The sequence below is a fragment of the Lissotriton vulgaris genome, chromosome 4_1, assembly GCF_964263255.1.
Source record: "Lissotriton vulgaris chromosome 4_1, aLisVul1.2, whole genome shotgun sequence".
NCBI lineage: Eukaryota > Metazoa > Chordata > Amphibia > Caudata > Salamandridae > Lissotriton > Lissotriton vulgaris.
In genome coordinates this window covers 341,542,878-341,559,518 of record NC_141691.1, presented here as the reverse complement: position 1 = coordinate 341,559,518, position 16,641 = coordinate 341,542,878, and the positions used below count along the sequence as shown (strand labels likewise).

The 16,641-nt window shown below is 50.0% G+C and overlaps 1 protein-coding gene across 2 annotated transcripts in view; it reads left to right on the top strand.

The window, feature by feature from the left end:
- WDR44 (WD repeat domain 44) overlaps nt 1-16,641 on the top strand; it is a 593,855-nt gene that overhangs the window by 495,822 nt on the left and 81,392 nt on the right. The gene's annotated exons all lie outside the window — the stretch shown is intronic.

Below are 16,641 nucleotides of genomic sequence, written 5' to 3'. Positions count from 1 at the left end.
GGGGTCCCACAGATGTCCTTCTCCCGCAGGTAAGCATTAGAAAAAGAAGTTGCGGAGGTCGCCAACCTCACGCGACGGTGGGGCCCGTTGCTCCCGATCTCTTCCGAACACGGATCCTGAGGAGTCGATCCCCACTTACCTGCTGTTTCTTGGCGCTGGGGCGACTAAGGCCAGATGGAGGCCTATTCTCGGGCCTTGCTATCCATCTTTGGGTCACCCCTCTCCCTGGTGCGCCTTCGGTCCCATAGAGGGGATAGGGGCTCAGATCGGAGCTTCACCGGAGGGTTTGCCCCCAACCCTGCTCGAGCGCCCTGACTCCGGTTCCGGAGTCGTTGTGAAGTCGGGGCTTCCTCACACGTCCAGGCCGTCTTTGCACAGCCCTGTGCGGCTCCCTGCATCGACGCCAGTTACAGCTGCAGTGTAGCTCTCGACCCCGAGTTGGCTCCATCCCTCGCCGCAGGTTTCTGCCTTGGTGGAGGTTACGACGACGCCGGATGAACAAGGCTCCTTCAGGGGCTATTGACGCCGTCTCGACACTGTTCGGGGCCGGAGGTCGTGTTGACGCCGGTATGCCGTCAGACGAATGGGGCTTCTTTGGGGGCTCTCGATGTTGAGCCAACGCCATCTCTACGCCGTTCCACACCTGTGTCCTCCTCGGGAGGTGGAGGGTGGGGAGACCGACACTGAGGAGGCTCCTGTGGGTTAGCCATCCCCTGGGTTGTTCCAATGTCCCCTGGACCAGGTCCTCCTGTACTGGCAGGGCCTCGGAGCCCCTAGGGCTGTGCAGCCACCGTGTTTTGGTGGCAGGATTAGCCTAATGCCGTTCCCTACGGATGACCTGTTGTCGCCACCTAGAATGGCCACAGTGGCTAGTGTGGAGTTTGTGAGGGCGGTTCGCAGGGCTACAGACATTTTGCTACTGCAACCCCCCTCCGTCTCATTGCCTTAAAATCCCTTGCTGGAGTTGCTTCACCAGGGCAGCTTGGATATAGAGCAATTTTTTGCCTTTAGGTGCGTCGTTAAATGACACTCTTTTGGGTGCTTGGGCGAGCCCCTCCTTAAATGACCCGGTGGATCATGCCATTGTGCTTCCGCATTGCAGTGCTCCAGATGATCCTGTCTCTTTGTCCCTCCATCATTGGGCTCAGGGGCTGGTGGTTCAGGCAGCTTTGGGCTTGCTGCCTTCTGCCCCTCCTCTGTTGCTTCCTCCCACTTGGGAGTCTCGCTGGTAGGAGTCGTGTGGCCGCCATGTAGTTGCTGCCACCAGTGCAGGCCTTAGGTCCCTGAACACGTCTTTCGTGTTTGCGGGGGCCACTGCTGATCTTTGGAACCCGGTTGAGTGCCTCCTTTACTCTCTCCCGGAGGGTTCTCGGTCAGACCTAGATCAGTTGGTTCGTGACGGGTGGGAAATGGCGCATTTTTCCATCCAGTCGGCCATGGACACCACAGATTCGGTGGGTCGCGCTATTGCCAGGTCCGTTAATCTGCATCGCCGTGCTTGGCTGCACAATGGATGTTTTCCTGCCAATGTCTGAGTTTCCATGAGTTCTATGGTTTCTAGTACTTGTGGGGACTTGTGTTTGGTTGCAGTCTTGTCACTGCTTTAGCTTCCATGAGTTCCATGGTTTCTAGTCCTTGTGTGGACTTTGTATTTGGTTGCAGTCTTGTCATTACTTTGTTTTGGTAAGTGCAAAAAAGGGGGGTTATCGTCCATGCGACGCCAGGTAAGGACATATGATAGTGAATAAAAAAGGGGGCAACCTAGCTGTCCATTTGTTTACCGCTATTTTTGTATGCGGACCAAAGCTAAGACTGAATAGTTAAGCGATGAATGTCAATAATCACATTCTATTTGAAATATTCAAGAAATTTGTGAAGACATTTCCAATCCTGTCTGAGGGAAATACATTTCAATTCACAAAACGCTGTGAGCAAAACATGTAAGAAATCAACACTGTAACAAAAATTACACCAGCTAATTGTTTTAACCATTGCTCATACAATGCAATTACGAAATAGCCCTACAACTTGGCCTATGTCAGGGAACTGCTTCCACACTGGATAAGTGTTACTCTGTGGGGTGAAATAATTTGAGGGTTGCCAAAATGAATTCACCCCATAGAGTAACACTTATCCAGTGTGGCAGCAGTCCCCTGACATAGGCCAAGTTGTAGGGCTATTTAGGAATTGCATTGCATGATCAATGGTTAAAACCATTAGCAGGTGTAATTTTTGTTACAGTGTTGTTTAAATGTCTGCATTTTCTGTATGTTTTGGTAAGTGCCATCCTTTGGGTTAAGACATCATTACCCAGACGGACTGTGCGGCTTTCGCGTCTTGACCTTCCTTTACTACAGCTGGCAAGCTGTTTTTGTATTTCTTTTTGAGTCCTCTGCCTAAGGGCTTGTCCCAAGAGGTGTCCTTTGTTTTGTAGGGATGTGCCATACTCTATGTGTGGTACTTGTTGACTGTTTTATAGCTACTGCCATAGGAATTTTCGATGGCTTCCGTGGGGTCTGCTGCAGACTGATTCTTTCTGTCTCTGCTGCTGGTCTACTGTTTCGCCTTGCTCTTCCTACTGGTGGGACATCCACGCTGCTGAGCCTCACAGGTTTGGTGTAGCTCTCTCTCTTGGGGTTTCTGGATTGTCCTCTACGTTGTGGACCGTAGCCCTCTCCTGCCTTCTGCTAACCCTGGCTCTCCATGGCGTGTTCTTCTGGCTTCGCTATGCTCCTTCTACCTGCCTGCCTGTGCCTCTTGGGGGTGTGTTGTTCTGTTCTGTTCTGGAATGGTTTCTCCGTGTTCTGTATACACGCACGATGTGTTCATTGTCACAGGGTGCCGATGGTGTTCCTTGTACCTCTGTCTTGGATACGTTCTGTTCGGGTCCATCCCTGGTGTGGGGAAGAGTTTGTCTCCTCTCATGGCTACGGCCCAGTGGAGTTTTTTGACTATGCGCAGTGGAATGTCCGCTGGCTATGTCACTGTTGTGCGTTGCCTGGTGTTGTCTTTCCATCTGTTCTCCCCTCGCAGGGACTCCGGTCCCCTAGTTGCTTGCTACGCTGAGGGTTGGCAGGTTCGGCTACCGGTCTCGGCTGCTGTTTTCTGACTCACTGTTGTCTAGTGATCAATGTTCCACTCCAGGTCATTTTCTGGTTGTGGTTCTCCGTCTACACTGACAGTGACGCGGCTTTCTTTCTGTCGAGCTTCTGTCTGTATATTTTTCACTCTTCCTCGTGAAGTGTGTGGTCGGTATCTCCGATTGTTTCAAGGGAGGCCAGGGCTTCTTCCCTGTTGACGGGATGCTACTTTTTTAGGTATCTTACTATTGCTGTGACCCACTTCGCACTGGTGCTGTTGGTGCCTTCTGTGGAGTTTCTGTAACCTGGGACATGCTTCTTAAGTTCTTCCCCTTGCTTCAAGGGGAAACACTGAGTGCACGTTTACGGAGTTTAACCTGCATGGTGTTGGGGATCCTTCCCCAGGATCTATCTATGTATCTCTCTTTCTGTAGTAGGGGATCTCTGTGTATAGTCATAATCTAGTGAATAGTCCCGCCCATGTGCGCGGACCCAGGAGCAATCAAAAATAATCTCTTAAGCTGTCAAAACATGCAGACCTGCATAGACACTTAAGAGAGAATTTAAAGACAGTTAATGCAGCCTATATCCACAGGCTACACTGTCCAATACTTCAGCTAGAAATTCCACCAAAAACCACAACAGCACAGCCTGTCCAGGGTTTTCCACAGAGAAAACCTTGCCTTTAACAGCAAAACCCTCTGGAATGATAGAGAGGAAGGAGTGGACAGACAAGCCCCATAGGCTGCCATTATGTGGCTCAAAACAGGATACTGTGCCTTTAAGAGAACTTTCCAGAAGCCTCACATTATTCCAGAATGCAGTGCAGGTCCCTTTCACCTTCAGTTCTTTTTTCCGGCTCCTGCTAGCAGGACCCTGGAGCATTAGCTCTTCTTTTTTGAGTTTTTTCTATACAATTTTTGTGATATTTTTGGATTTTTGTAGCTTCACTCGATGTCTTTGGCCTTTATCTGCATTCTGCTGTGTTTTTTTGGCAGAATTTCTACAGTCTTCTTGTCTTTAGACTATTTCTAGTCTGACAAGTGCTTTGTCTGCAGCTGAACTGAAGGCCAAAGCTGAAGCTCACAGGGTTTGTACTCTGTGCTTGCCTGTGTCTTTTGACACCTGTCTTCTCTGTACCTCTTTTCCAGGGGGCTTCGGCTTCCAGATTTCAAACAGAGGAGTTTGAAGGCATCTTCAGCCTCTGGGTGAGATGAGGGTAGGTCCTCTACCGAGTCCCATGCTGTGATCTCTGGGGTTATCCCCAGTAAGGGCACGTCCTATGACGCGGTTCCAGTCTGCGTCGGGGCCGTCATGGAGTGCCTCGACGTCATGGAGTGCCTCGACGTCATGGAGTGCCTCGACGTCATGGAGTGCCTCGACGTCATGGAGTGCCTCGACGTCATGGAGTGCCTCGACGTCATGGAGTGCCTCGACGTCATGGAGTGCCTCGACGTCATGGAGTGCCTCGACGTCATGGAGTGCCTCGACGTCATGGAGTGCCTCGACGTCATGGAGTGCCTCGACGTCATGGAGTGCCTCGACGTCATGGAGTGCCTCGACGTCATGGAGTGCCTCGACGTCATGGAGTGCCTCGACGTCATGGGGTGCCTCGACGTCATGGGGTGCCTCGACGTCATTGGGTGCCTCGACGTCATGGAGTGCCTGGACGTCATGGAGTTCCTCGACGTTGACGTCATGGAGTGCCTCGACGTTGACGTCATGGAGTGCCTCGACGTCGACGTTATGGAGTGCCTCGACGTCATGGAGTGCCTCGGCGTCGACGTCATGGAGTGCCTCGGCGTCGACGTCATGGAGTGCCCCGACGTCGACGTCATGGAGTGCCTCGGCGTCGACGTCATGGAGTGCCTCGACGTCATGGAGTGCCTCGACATCGACGTCATGGAGTGCCTCGACGTCGACGTCATGGAGTGCCTCGACGTCATGTAAATGTAAATGTATTGCGATTTATATAGCGCACGTATCACCCGAAGGCATCAAGGCGCTCGCCTTGGGAACCCGTCCTGGTATTCCCCTGTGAGATAACCCCAGCAGGGTATCCACAAGGTGAAAGCCAGGCATCCCGCCGCGAGGGGCCGTAGTGGAGATTAAGCAAGCTATTGCCCAGAGTCGCAGAGTGTGAACCTGTGAGTTGAGTAGGCACCGGAACGAGAATTATCGAGTCCGTGGAATTTTTGAGCCCAAGACCCGCCGAGGCGGGGAATTGAACCCTGGTCCAAGACCGATCTCAGCTTCCGGGTCTGCCGCCTCTAACCCCTGAGCTACACTTCTCCACTGGAGTGCCTCGACGTCATGGAGTTCCTCGACGTCGACGTCATGGAGTTCCTCGACGTCGACGTCATGGAGTTCCTCGACGTCGACGTCATGGAGTTCCTCGACGTCGACGTCATGGAGTTCCTCGACGTCGACGTCATGGAGTTCCTCGACATCGACGTCATGGAGTTCCTCGACGTCGACGTCACGTCATGGAGTGCCTCGACGTCATGGAGTGCCTCGACGTCATGGAGTGCCTCGACGTCATGGAGTGCCTCGACGTCATGGAGTGCCTCGACGTCATGGAGTGCCTCGACGTCATGGAGTGCCTCGACGTCATGGAGTGCCTCGACGTCATGGAGTGCCTCGACGTCATGGAGTGCCTCGACGTCATGGAGTGCCTCGACGTCATGGGGTGCCTCGACGTCATGGGGTGCCTCGACGTCATGGGGTGCCTCGACGTCATGGGGTGCCTCGACGTCATGGGGTGCCTCGACGTCATGGGGTGCCTCGACGTCATGGGGTGCCTCGACGTCATGGGGTGCCTCGACGTCATGGGGTGCCTCGACGTCATGGAGCGCCTCGACGCTCGACGTCATGGAGCGGCGACGCTAGACGTCATGGAGCGGCGACGCTCGACGTCATGGAGCGGCGACGCTCGACGTCATGGAGCGGCGACGCTCGACGTCATGGGGCGGCGACGCTCGACGTCATGGGGCAGCGAGGCTCGACGTCATGGGACAGCGAGGCTCGACGTCATGGGACAGCGAGGCTCGACGTCATGGGACAGCGAGGCTCGACGTCATGGGACAGCGAGGCTCGACGTCATGGGACAGCGAGGCTCGACGTCATGGGACAGCGAGGCTCGACGTCATGGGACAGCGAGGCTCGACGTCATGGGACAGCGAGGCTCGACGTCATGGGACAGCGAGGCTCGACGTCATGGGACAGCGAGGCTCGATGTCATGGGACAGCGAGGCTCGACGTCATGGGACAGTGAGGCTCGACGTCATGGAGCAGTGATGCTCCTTTTGGGGCATTAGTCGCTTGGGCTCTGCTCTCTTCCGTTGGGTCCGGACGTCACCGTTAGGGATGGCTCGGCGTCTCCGTGTTTGACACCGTAGTGACATTTTGACGTCTGAGTGTTGGTTGTCGTAGAGACAGTCACTGTCTTAGTGATGGTGACGTCGTAGTGAGGTCAACGTCATGGCTTACAGCCGCAGAATACTGCCGGCTCTTGACGCCTGGGTCTTGTTCCAGGCCTCGCTCCTTGGTGAGCCTCCCTTCGTAGGAGGGGACTTTGTGTTCCCGGCACCTTCCACTCACGACGCAGAGCAGTTGATCAGCGTCGAGGAACCCTTCTGATGGGGAGTTTGTGGTTACTCACCACGTGTAAGCGAGGGACGTTGGTCCTTTTGCTTAGTTTTGAGTACTTGCATACCTGCACGTCTGCTAGGTCGCCTCCTGCTCAACCACTACTGGTGAGACCACCGGGGATGTTTCAGAATCCTCTCGGTTCCCTCTTCCGCCCACCACCCCAGGGGCCTTTGGCCCCTCAGTCTGCGAACCTCCGTGCCTTGATGCCAGGGATGCGTCTTCCATGAGTACGGGGAGTCTCTCTCCGACTCTTTACTGGTTGGCGGGACTTACCTTTTGTCCACTACCGCCTGACAGGAGGTTCTGGCTCTGACCGTGCTCCTGACTTGGTCGCAGGGGTGGCGGCATGTAGACCTCGTGCTGTGGCCCGCTGTTGTTGGACCGTTGTTGTGAGATCCCTCTGTGGGGGTGTTTTCTTCACCGATTTGTGGTTCCTCTGCCGAGAGACAGGAGGGAAGCCTTACAAGAGGTGGTCTAATGGGCCTGATAGTTTCGGATCTAGGCATCGGTGTCGGAGCGGAGTTTTTCTCTCCTGCCGACCCCCACGTAGTGTGGGTTTGTCTTACGTTGCCATACTTTTATTCGCCTGACGTCTCTGCAGCCTGCGGCTCAGCAGTGTGCTTCTACTCTCCCGTTCTTTGGGCAACCCTTGGGCTGCCATGAGAGTAGTGAGTGGCTCGCATGAAGTCTGAATCGGAGACTTTTGGACGGCTGTAGGTTTGGGGCATGGAGAACGGCCTGAGGCCTTCTGCCCTTTCTAGTGGCGTTTTTCCTCCCAGGATTTGCCGGTGGTCCCGGGCCGCCATTTAATGCTTTACAAGTATATTGTGCACATACGCGGGAGAGCTTGTTGCTCCTCGGCGAACAAAGGCCGGCTGGGTCTAAGTCAGTCTTCGGTTCATCGGCCCTCCTCCAGCACTTCCTCCGGTCGGCTCGCGGTTTCAGCTGCACGAGCTCTAAGCAGAGGCCGTTATCCTGTTTAGGACAAGGGCGATAGAGGACGTACCTCTGTCTCAAAGGGGAAGAGGTCTGTACTCCCGGTTCTTTCTGGTTCGCAAGAAGGACAAGAACGAGTTCAGGCCCATTCTGGATTTGCGACAAGCAAACAAGTGGATTCGCAGAAGAGGAATTTCGCATGCTGTTGTTGCATCAGGTTTATACTCAGCTGCAACAGGGAGATTGGCTCGGTGCCATAGATCTACAGGATGCATACTCCCATGTGCTCATTGCACACGAACACAGGAAGTTCCTGCGATTCCAAGTCGGCGCCCATCATTATCAGTACACAGTACTGCCAGTCGTGCTGAAGTCTGCACCCAGACCATTCTCGAAGTGCATGGCAGTGGTAGCTGCACGCCTGAGGAAAAACGAGGTGGTTTCTCTAACCGTACCTGGACGATTGGTTGATCAAGGCCTCCTCCTTCTCGGAAGCTCAGGCACACTTCCAGAGGACGTGCATTCTCTTGAACGAGCTGGGGTTGCACATCAACATGTCCAAGTCTGTCCCCATTCCGGTCCAGTGCATACAGTACTTGGGAGCCTCCGTCAATACGCTGTCAGCAAGCGTGTCTCCTTCGGAGGAGAGACGATTATCTCTCCTTAGGAAGGCTCAGGCTCTTGTGACCTCCCCATCTACGACAGTGAAGACAGTGTCTTCTCTTCTGGGGTTGATGGCCTCTTGTATATTCCTCACGCCACGCGCACGGCTGCTCATGAGACTTTTGCAGGAGTGCTTGGAGGATCAGTGGGATTAGAGGAAAGGATCTTTGGGTGACAAGATACGACTGTCTCTGCGTGCTCTTCAGTCTCTGAAGTGGTAGTGTTCAGCGGAGAATCTCCTAAGAGGGGGTTCCCTTTCACAAGGACACTTCCACACAGACTGTCGTGACGGATGCGTCTCCCCACGGCGGGGGGGCGCTTTCCGGAGACTTGCAGATACAAGGAACGTGGTCCCCGATGGAGTCCACGTATCACATCATTTTCCGGGAACTCAGAGCTGTTCACTTGGCATGGCAGGCGTTTCTTCCGTCCTTCCAGACCAATTCTCTGCTTGTACAGACGGACAATATGAACACAATGTATTTCCTCGACAAGCGGGGGGGGTCGAGATCACGCACTCTGTCGCAGGAGGCGCGGGCGATCTGGCGCTGGTTTTTATCCAGAGGACTGACTTTAACGGCTACCCATCTGCCATCTGTGCAGAATGTTCAGGCAGACGTGCTGAGCAGACTGATTCAGGAAAACCACGAATGGGTCATAAACGACGAAGTACTAGGAGAAGTCTTCGGCAAATGCCGAGACTTCGCCTCCAGGTACTGCCTGTGGGGAAGCTGGGGAATGCGTTCTGGATTAACTGGTCGAACAGCTTTCTGCATGCTTTTCCACCCTTTCCCTTGATTCTGGCGGTGTTCATCAAGCTGTCCCAGTCCAGGGCGCGGATGATCCTGATTGCCCCGGAATGGCCCAGACGGACCTGCTTTACCGGTCTCTCCGTCCTCTCATACGGCGGCCTTGCAGGCCGGACCTTCTCACAAAGTTCAGGGGGCAGATGTTGCACCCCAACCTCTCGTCTTTGAGTTTGGCTGCATAGCTCCTGAGATAGTGTAAATTTGAATCTACCAGAAGTTTGTATGGACATATTGAAGGAGGCTAAGCATCCTTCCACTAGGACTTATGCTTACAAGTGGAAGAGGTTTTTGCATCTGGTGCAAGTCCAAGGACCATGACCTGACGACGTGTAAGGAAGATGTCATCCTTCCGTATCTTCTACATCTGGCACAGTCGGGCCTTAATGTCCAATCCATTACGGTTCATCTTGCTGCGCTGACTGCCTACAGGAAATGCCCTTCAGACTTCCTTCTTCCAGATCCCTGTGATCAAATACTTTTTGGAAGGCTGGAAGAAAGCATTCCCTCCTGTCTGGCTTCCTTCGCCTTCATGGGAATTGAATGTGGTGCTGTCCAGATTGATGAAGGAGCCTTTTGAACCTATTCATAAGGCTTCGTTGCAGCATCTGTCCTGGAAGGCTGCATTCCTCGTGGCCATCATATCGGCCCGCATGGGGAGTGATATTCAGGCGTTGTGTTGCCAAGAACCTTATACTGTATTTCATGCTGCTAAGGTTGTTACGCATACTCACCCTAAATTTCTTCCAAAACTTATTTCTGATTTTCATGTCAACCAGACAATAACTTTGCCTACGTTTGTTCAGAATCCTGCATCTCCAGCGGAAAGGTCCCTACATTCCCTGGATGTTAGGAGGGTGTTGGAATTTTATCTGGCTAAAACCAGAGATATTTGTGGTTCAGATCAATTGTTTGTCAATTACGGATCAGTCAGGACCGGTCTTGCTACCTCAAAACAGTCCATCGCTAGGTGGATTGTGTCCTGTATACAATTGTGTTACCAAAAGGCTAATACGACCTTAGGAGGTAAACCTAAGGCTCATTCCACCAGGGGCAAAGCTGCCACGACTGCTTTGCTACTTAATGTTCCGATTGCAGAAATCTGCAAGGCCGCCACTTGGAAGTCGGTCCATACCTTGGCTAAGCATTACTGTCTGGAGACTGATGCCAGGGCAGATGCTCAGGTTGGGCAGGCTTCGCTGCGAAATCGGTTCGCACAGTAGTGGTGTTATTTCTCGGTTCTCCACCGCCGCTTTGGTGTGGGGATGGGCTTGCCATTCTATTCACTAGATTATGACTATACACCGAGATCCCCTACTACAGAAGGAGTAGTTTCTGTCCTGTAACTCCAGTTCTGTAGTAGGGGTATCTCTGTTATAGTCATAAGCGCCCGCCCTCCTCCCCGGTGGAGAGAGATATTCATGTAAAGAATGCTACAGGTCTGGCGTGTTATGCCTTCAAAAAGAACTGAAGGTGAAAGGGACCTGCACTGCATTCTGGGATAATGTGAGGCTTCTGGAAAGTTCTCTTAAAGGCACAGTATCCTGTTTTGAGCCACATAATGGCAGCCTATGGGGCTTGTCTGTCCACTCCTTCCTCTCTATCATTCCAGAGGGTTTTGCTGTTAAAGGCAAGGTTTTCTCTGTGGAAAACCCTGGACAGGCTGTGCTGTTGTGGTTTTTGGTGGAATTTCTAGCTGAAGTATTGGACAGTGTAGCCTGTGGATATAGGCTGCATTATCTGTCTTTATATTCTCTCTTAAGTGTCTATGCAGGTCTGCATGTTTTGACAGCTTAAGAGATTATTTTTGATTGCTCCTGGGTCCGCGCACATGGGCGGGACTATTCACTAGATTATGACTATAACAGAGATACCCCTACTACAGAACTGGAGTTACAGGACAGAAACTACTCTTTGGGATCTGATGTTAACTTGAACTTCTTTTTGAAGAAGTTTAACCACGTTCTTCCATCATACATTGACCTTGTTGGTTCAGTATTTTTCCTTCTTTTATTCCTGCCTGGACGACTCAAGTCCCATCTGTCCTCTGCAGGATTATGGTGCCTTTGCCTCCCCTTATCATAGCTTCCCTGCGGAGCTTCAAGGTCTGGTGTCGGCCTTGCTGGCATTTGCTGTCCCCACCATTTTTTGGTCAATATTATTGAAGGCTTCCTTCTCTTGGAAGTCAGCAGTTTTTCAGTCGCAGACCCTCCTCCAATGGGGTACAGCTTTGGTATCTATTCTAAGTTAAGGAATCTGCGGCTATATGTCTCTATCAGATGAACAAGTTACTTACCTTCGGTAACAATGTATCCGATAGAGACATAGTCTAGTCGGAGGATAGTTTACGTGCTTTGCTGCTCTCCCGCCCAGGGGTTTCCGGCATGGAAATCCCATGTTCTTCCACCCTCCCTCCGCCTCTTGTTTCCCCTCCATTGCCTTGGGGCCGCTTGTTTATGTTGCATAACCTTGGGTTGAGGTTCTATTGCCTATGTTCCTCTTCATAGGTCATTGGGGGGAGCGTGGTGCACACGCTCTGTTATTCACTTTTGGTCTTTTGCCATGACACACGTTGTCTACTCTTGTTGTACTTTGCAGCTACGCCATGTGGTTACAGGCTGCCTTTCTTGTGCATCCATTCTGTGGTTGCGCACCGTACCTCGTTGGTCAGGCACTTCATATCCCATGCGATTGCCTCTTCATAGGGGCATGCCTCTTGGTCTGGGTAGGGCTGTTTCTGGTAAGGGGGAGGCGGCTTCGTTCCCTTCCCTTCCTTCATGTTTTGAGTGCTCTCTTCACATCGTTCCTTCCAGTGTTGAGTACCCTTTTCACGTGGTGCGGAGCCTCATCGTTTTATGGTCTCTTGTTCTTCTTATTTCACAGATTTTGTTCTCTTTATCGCACACTGTTCCTATAATTTCACTGTTTTTATAGTGGCTCCGCGTTGTAGCGCAGAAAAGTTACCTACAAGAAAATGGACATCAGCACGCCGAGGGGCTATATGGCTCCATTGACGTCACTTCAGTGAACGACGTCAGGACGGAGCTGGACGATGTCGCCCCCTGGCTTGCAGAGGTACTGCTGAGGAGAAGGTTTTTTCCTGATCCAGTCTGACGCCTGGGACATATTCTAAATTAAGGAATCTGCAGCTAGACTGTGTCTCTACCAGATACATCGTTACCAAAGGTAAGTAACTCGTTCTTTAATTCATACTGATGGAGATTCTTACCCATACCACTTAAGGACCAACAGTAGTCATTGCAGTTTCTTGGATATCAGCTTCTGAAAGGGATAGTGTTAATTTGCAAAGTGGGAAGTGTCTCACTTTGTGCTTGTGGGCTGTCTTCCAGGTTATGGGTCTGGAATCAAAATGTGATTGTGTATCTTTCTGTAAGTGCTTGTTGAAAGGGTGAACAGCTGCTGAGTATAGTTTCAATGTAGTCTTTCATTTTCTCTGGTGTTGGGATTGTATTTTACTGAGTATGTTCAGAATAAATTAAACGTGCTAACTTGGCACTGGAATAGAATGTTTCTTATTAGTATTTTACTTTGTTACTTTCTTAAAGTAACATCTACATTTATTGCAGTAAAATAGGGTGTCTTTAAGGTTTGCTAAGGTATTCATCTTTTATGATGCATTTTTAAAACATGGCCAGTGCATTTGAATGCCAGATAAAAGTATTTACACGTAAAAAACACCCAATTTTGAAGACTGCATACCATAATTTCACCCAATACACGTCATAATATTCTGTTCCAAAAGATTTGGGGCTTGCGGTATAAAGTAGAAAGATTCAGTGATCCTCTGGAGGCACTTAATATTAATTAATAATATTGGCAGAAGACTGGCAGAAATGAATGGTATTGTGTACCAAACCGGCACCTCTCATTGGGGACATGGCTTCAATGGGAAGTTAACAGAGCCCTGGATAGGAGTCATAACATCCAATTTGTGGACATGGAAACATTGTAGCGAGTGACATCCTCTTACCTCTTGGGGAGAGTATCAAAGTAGGAGAAAGGAGCTGCTGTATCTAGCAGTTGTTGCTTTCTGTGGCCCTTCATCAAATTCACCATAAGACAATAATTTGGTGTGTCATTCCCTTTTCAGTTGACAAGTAACTAAAGCAGTGTACCACTTTAAAAAGCATACACTAGGAGGTAAAGTTAGGAATGTTGCTTGCAAGCAGACTGGAATCAAAAACATGCGAAGGGTTGGATTTGTACACTACAGAATCTTTGTAGCTTGTTTAATTGTTTTCTCGTATCAGCAGAATGGAAAATATGTTTAACAGGTCCAGAGGTAGCACATAGAACCGATCATATTGAGAAGTCTGGTAGGTCCCGATCACAGCTTGCTAACTCACTGAGACTTCCTAATGTCTAGTCAGCCAATGCCTCAAATGAGATGAAAGTGATTATCAGCACCGAACTGTGGGAATCAGGCAGGCTGGTTTGTCGCCTTCATCTCTTGTCCTGGTTTTCACATTCCTGACTCCTGGTAATTGGATGTGCCTGTGCATGTCTCTGTGAAGTCTTTGTTTCGTCTAGCTGTATGTTGTCTGATCTCCTTGGCTGCCCGTGTGTGCATCTCTCTGGTGCTCTTAACATAATTTCTCTGGCCATCTGTATATGTTGCATTCTCTCTGTGGCGCTGACTGCATTTGTGAATACGTTGAACATGGGTGTGTGCATATTTCTCTGACAAAGTTTGTAGCCCCTTGCATATAAATTGTAAATGTAAATTGATACTTGTATAGCGCACTATTCACCCGCAAGGGTCTCAAGGCGCTTGTACGAATACCGCTGTGGAACCCATCCTGGCTTTCCCTGTGAGGCGTCCACTCCTGGGCACCCCCAAGGTGGAGGCCAGGCATCCTTGGCGTTTTGGGGGCCGTTGTGGAGATTAAGCAAGCTATTGCCCAGAGTTGCAGAGTGGGACTCCATGATTGGAATAGGCACAGAGGCGAGAATTATCAAGTCTGTGGAATTTTTTAGCCCAAGACCCGCCGAGGCGGGGAATTGAACCCTGGTCCCGGGCTAGACCTCTGCGTCAGGGTTTGCGCTCTAATCATTGAGCCACACTTCTCCACATATCAGTTGCTTTCTCCTCTTAGGACGTTCAACCAGATATGTTTTCATTTTATATACACTCTTAGATTTTCTCCTGGGGCCTGATGCTTACTTCCATCCAATGTTTGTGTTGTGAAACTTAATATTTTCTTGTTTTCAATGTAGCTCTCAGTGACAACCTGACTGGACTTACAGAAAGAACAACAGTGATTGACAATTTAATCACTTGGAGAAGTGTAAAACTTGAATACTTCTACAAAATAAAACAACAATTGAGGGACATGCTCCTCTGTCATGTTGCATGTGGGTAGTGTGAGGCTGTCATTGAGGTGTTTCCTGAGGAGTGAGAAAACATTAGTCATGGAGAAGCAGAAGCTGCACTACCTCCCTGCTACAGCCTATTTCATGAAAGACACTGCAAAACACAGTCCTAAATCGGGAAATGGGCAAAGGTGGCATTAAGTGAAACCACACAGGTAAGTTGGTCTGAAGTGACCAGTTCTGTATTCAGGTTGACCTGATTTTTTTTAGAAGGCCCAAACCATACTAACACAGGATGTTTCTGATGGCAGAGGTTCAGCAAAGTTCACCATTCACTGCAGACTGGATACAACCAACTTTTTAGACAGAGCAATTGCATCATCCATGGCACTCAGATGCCTTGCCTGAATGAGATCTATTGGCTTTTCGGGAGAAATCCAGGCATCCGTTATGGACATACCCTTTAATTGCTCTTTTGTGACAAGGCAGACTCAGTGCTGGAGCGCTTTAAGGACAGTCGGGCCAATTCCAGGTACTTGAGCCTCCCATGGCCCCACGCCAACCCCATTCTGGCTTTTGCCCCTTGTTTGGCTGCCTTAGGAGCTACCAACCTTGGCCATTCTCGCCCAGGCACTAAGGCCAACATTCTCCCCACTCCTTTCGTGGACGTGGATCCCACAAACTTGTGGGTGGCGCAGCCAGAGGTCTACCCAATCTGCTATCGCTCTAGCATCTGCAGTCTCAAAACCACTTTAGTTTGCCCTCGTACAATCACGGGCACCCAGTTGGCAGCAGGATCTGTCCTCACCTACCCCACTGGCAGTCCATAAAATCGGGCAAGTAGGCGCTATAAATTGTTCAGCAGGTTACTCATACCTTTCCTAGAAATCCATTCCTCCATCCTCAGACCGGCTGACAGGGGCCACCTCTCTCTGCTCCGTCAGGAAGATTAGGCTCTTGTGGCCAGAGTGGCCATCCAGTGGTTGTGCTTGTTATTCCTGCTACTTTCTGGTGCTCAAGAAGGATGTAGGCCTCAACCCTATTTAATGCTGTGCTCTCTCAATCTCTTCCTGAAGAAGAAATTCAAGATGCTCGCGTTAGCTCAGGTTCCCTAGTCCCTGTAGGCTGAATGGTAGTGTTTGACTACTTCCTAATTCCCATTCTGCCTGCCCACAAACATTACTTGTGGTTCACGGTAGTCCACAAGCATTCAGTTCACTGTGCTTCCTTTCGGCTTTACTAGCACCCCTCAAGCGTTCCTCCTGGTGATGGTTGTGGTTGCAGCTCACCTGCAGAGGTCAGGGGTTAAAGTCTTTCTCTACCACGAAGTTTGGGCTTCACTATAAACATGCGGAAGTCTCATCTAACCTCCTCTCTGATGTTCCCTTCCATCAAAGCTGTTTTGGACCCAGTGCAGTTCCAGACCAATCCTCCAGAAAGGCTAGTCCAGGATATTCAGGCTATGATTCCAGTGTTGCAGCCTTTAACCTTGATTTCGGTGACACAGACTCTGAGGCGGATGGGCCTCATGACCTCCTGCATCCTGATGATTACATATGCCCACTGGCATATGTGGTTATGAGCTACAAATGGTTCTTTTGGGTGAATGAAATCTGCTCAAGGGGTTTTGTAAAATAATGTTTTTCATCAAACACTCAAAGGGCCTATAAATGATCCCTCAAACATGTGTGAAACTTCTCCTACTCCAAAAACACAAATCTTTAAAGAAAATGATTTCTGAAAACAACTGACACAACACAACCATATACTTGTTTTATATATATTATTTTTCATATATCAAAACATGTATATCTATCTTTTTTCATATTTCTCTTTTCAACGGCTGTCCAGAGAACATAAAGAACAATAAATCGCATTAACATATACATAGTGAAAATCCCAAATCTCCCAATGATGACCTACACAAATATAAGACCTTGGATCCACAAATAATCAATATGTCCCAAAAATGATTTGTTCAGTGTATCCTTATATCTTCTTTACACATCCCACAGATAGCTGACTTATGGACAAAACGTAATGTTATCCATGTTTCGACCCTGTGATCAAGTGTCATTCAATATAGATCATGGTGGATGTTCCTCAGGACTAAAATAGACCATAGGGCAGCCTTGAATGTATTCAAAGAAAGACACATATGACGTGTTCAA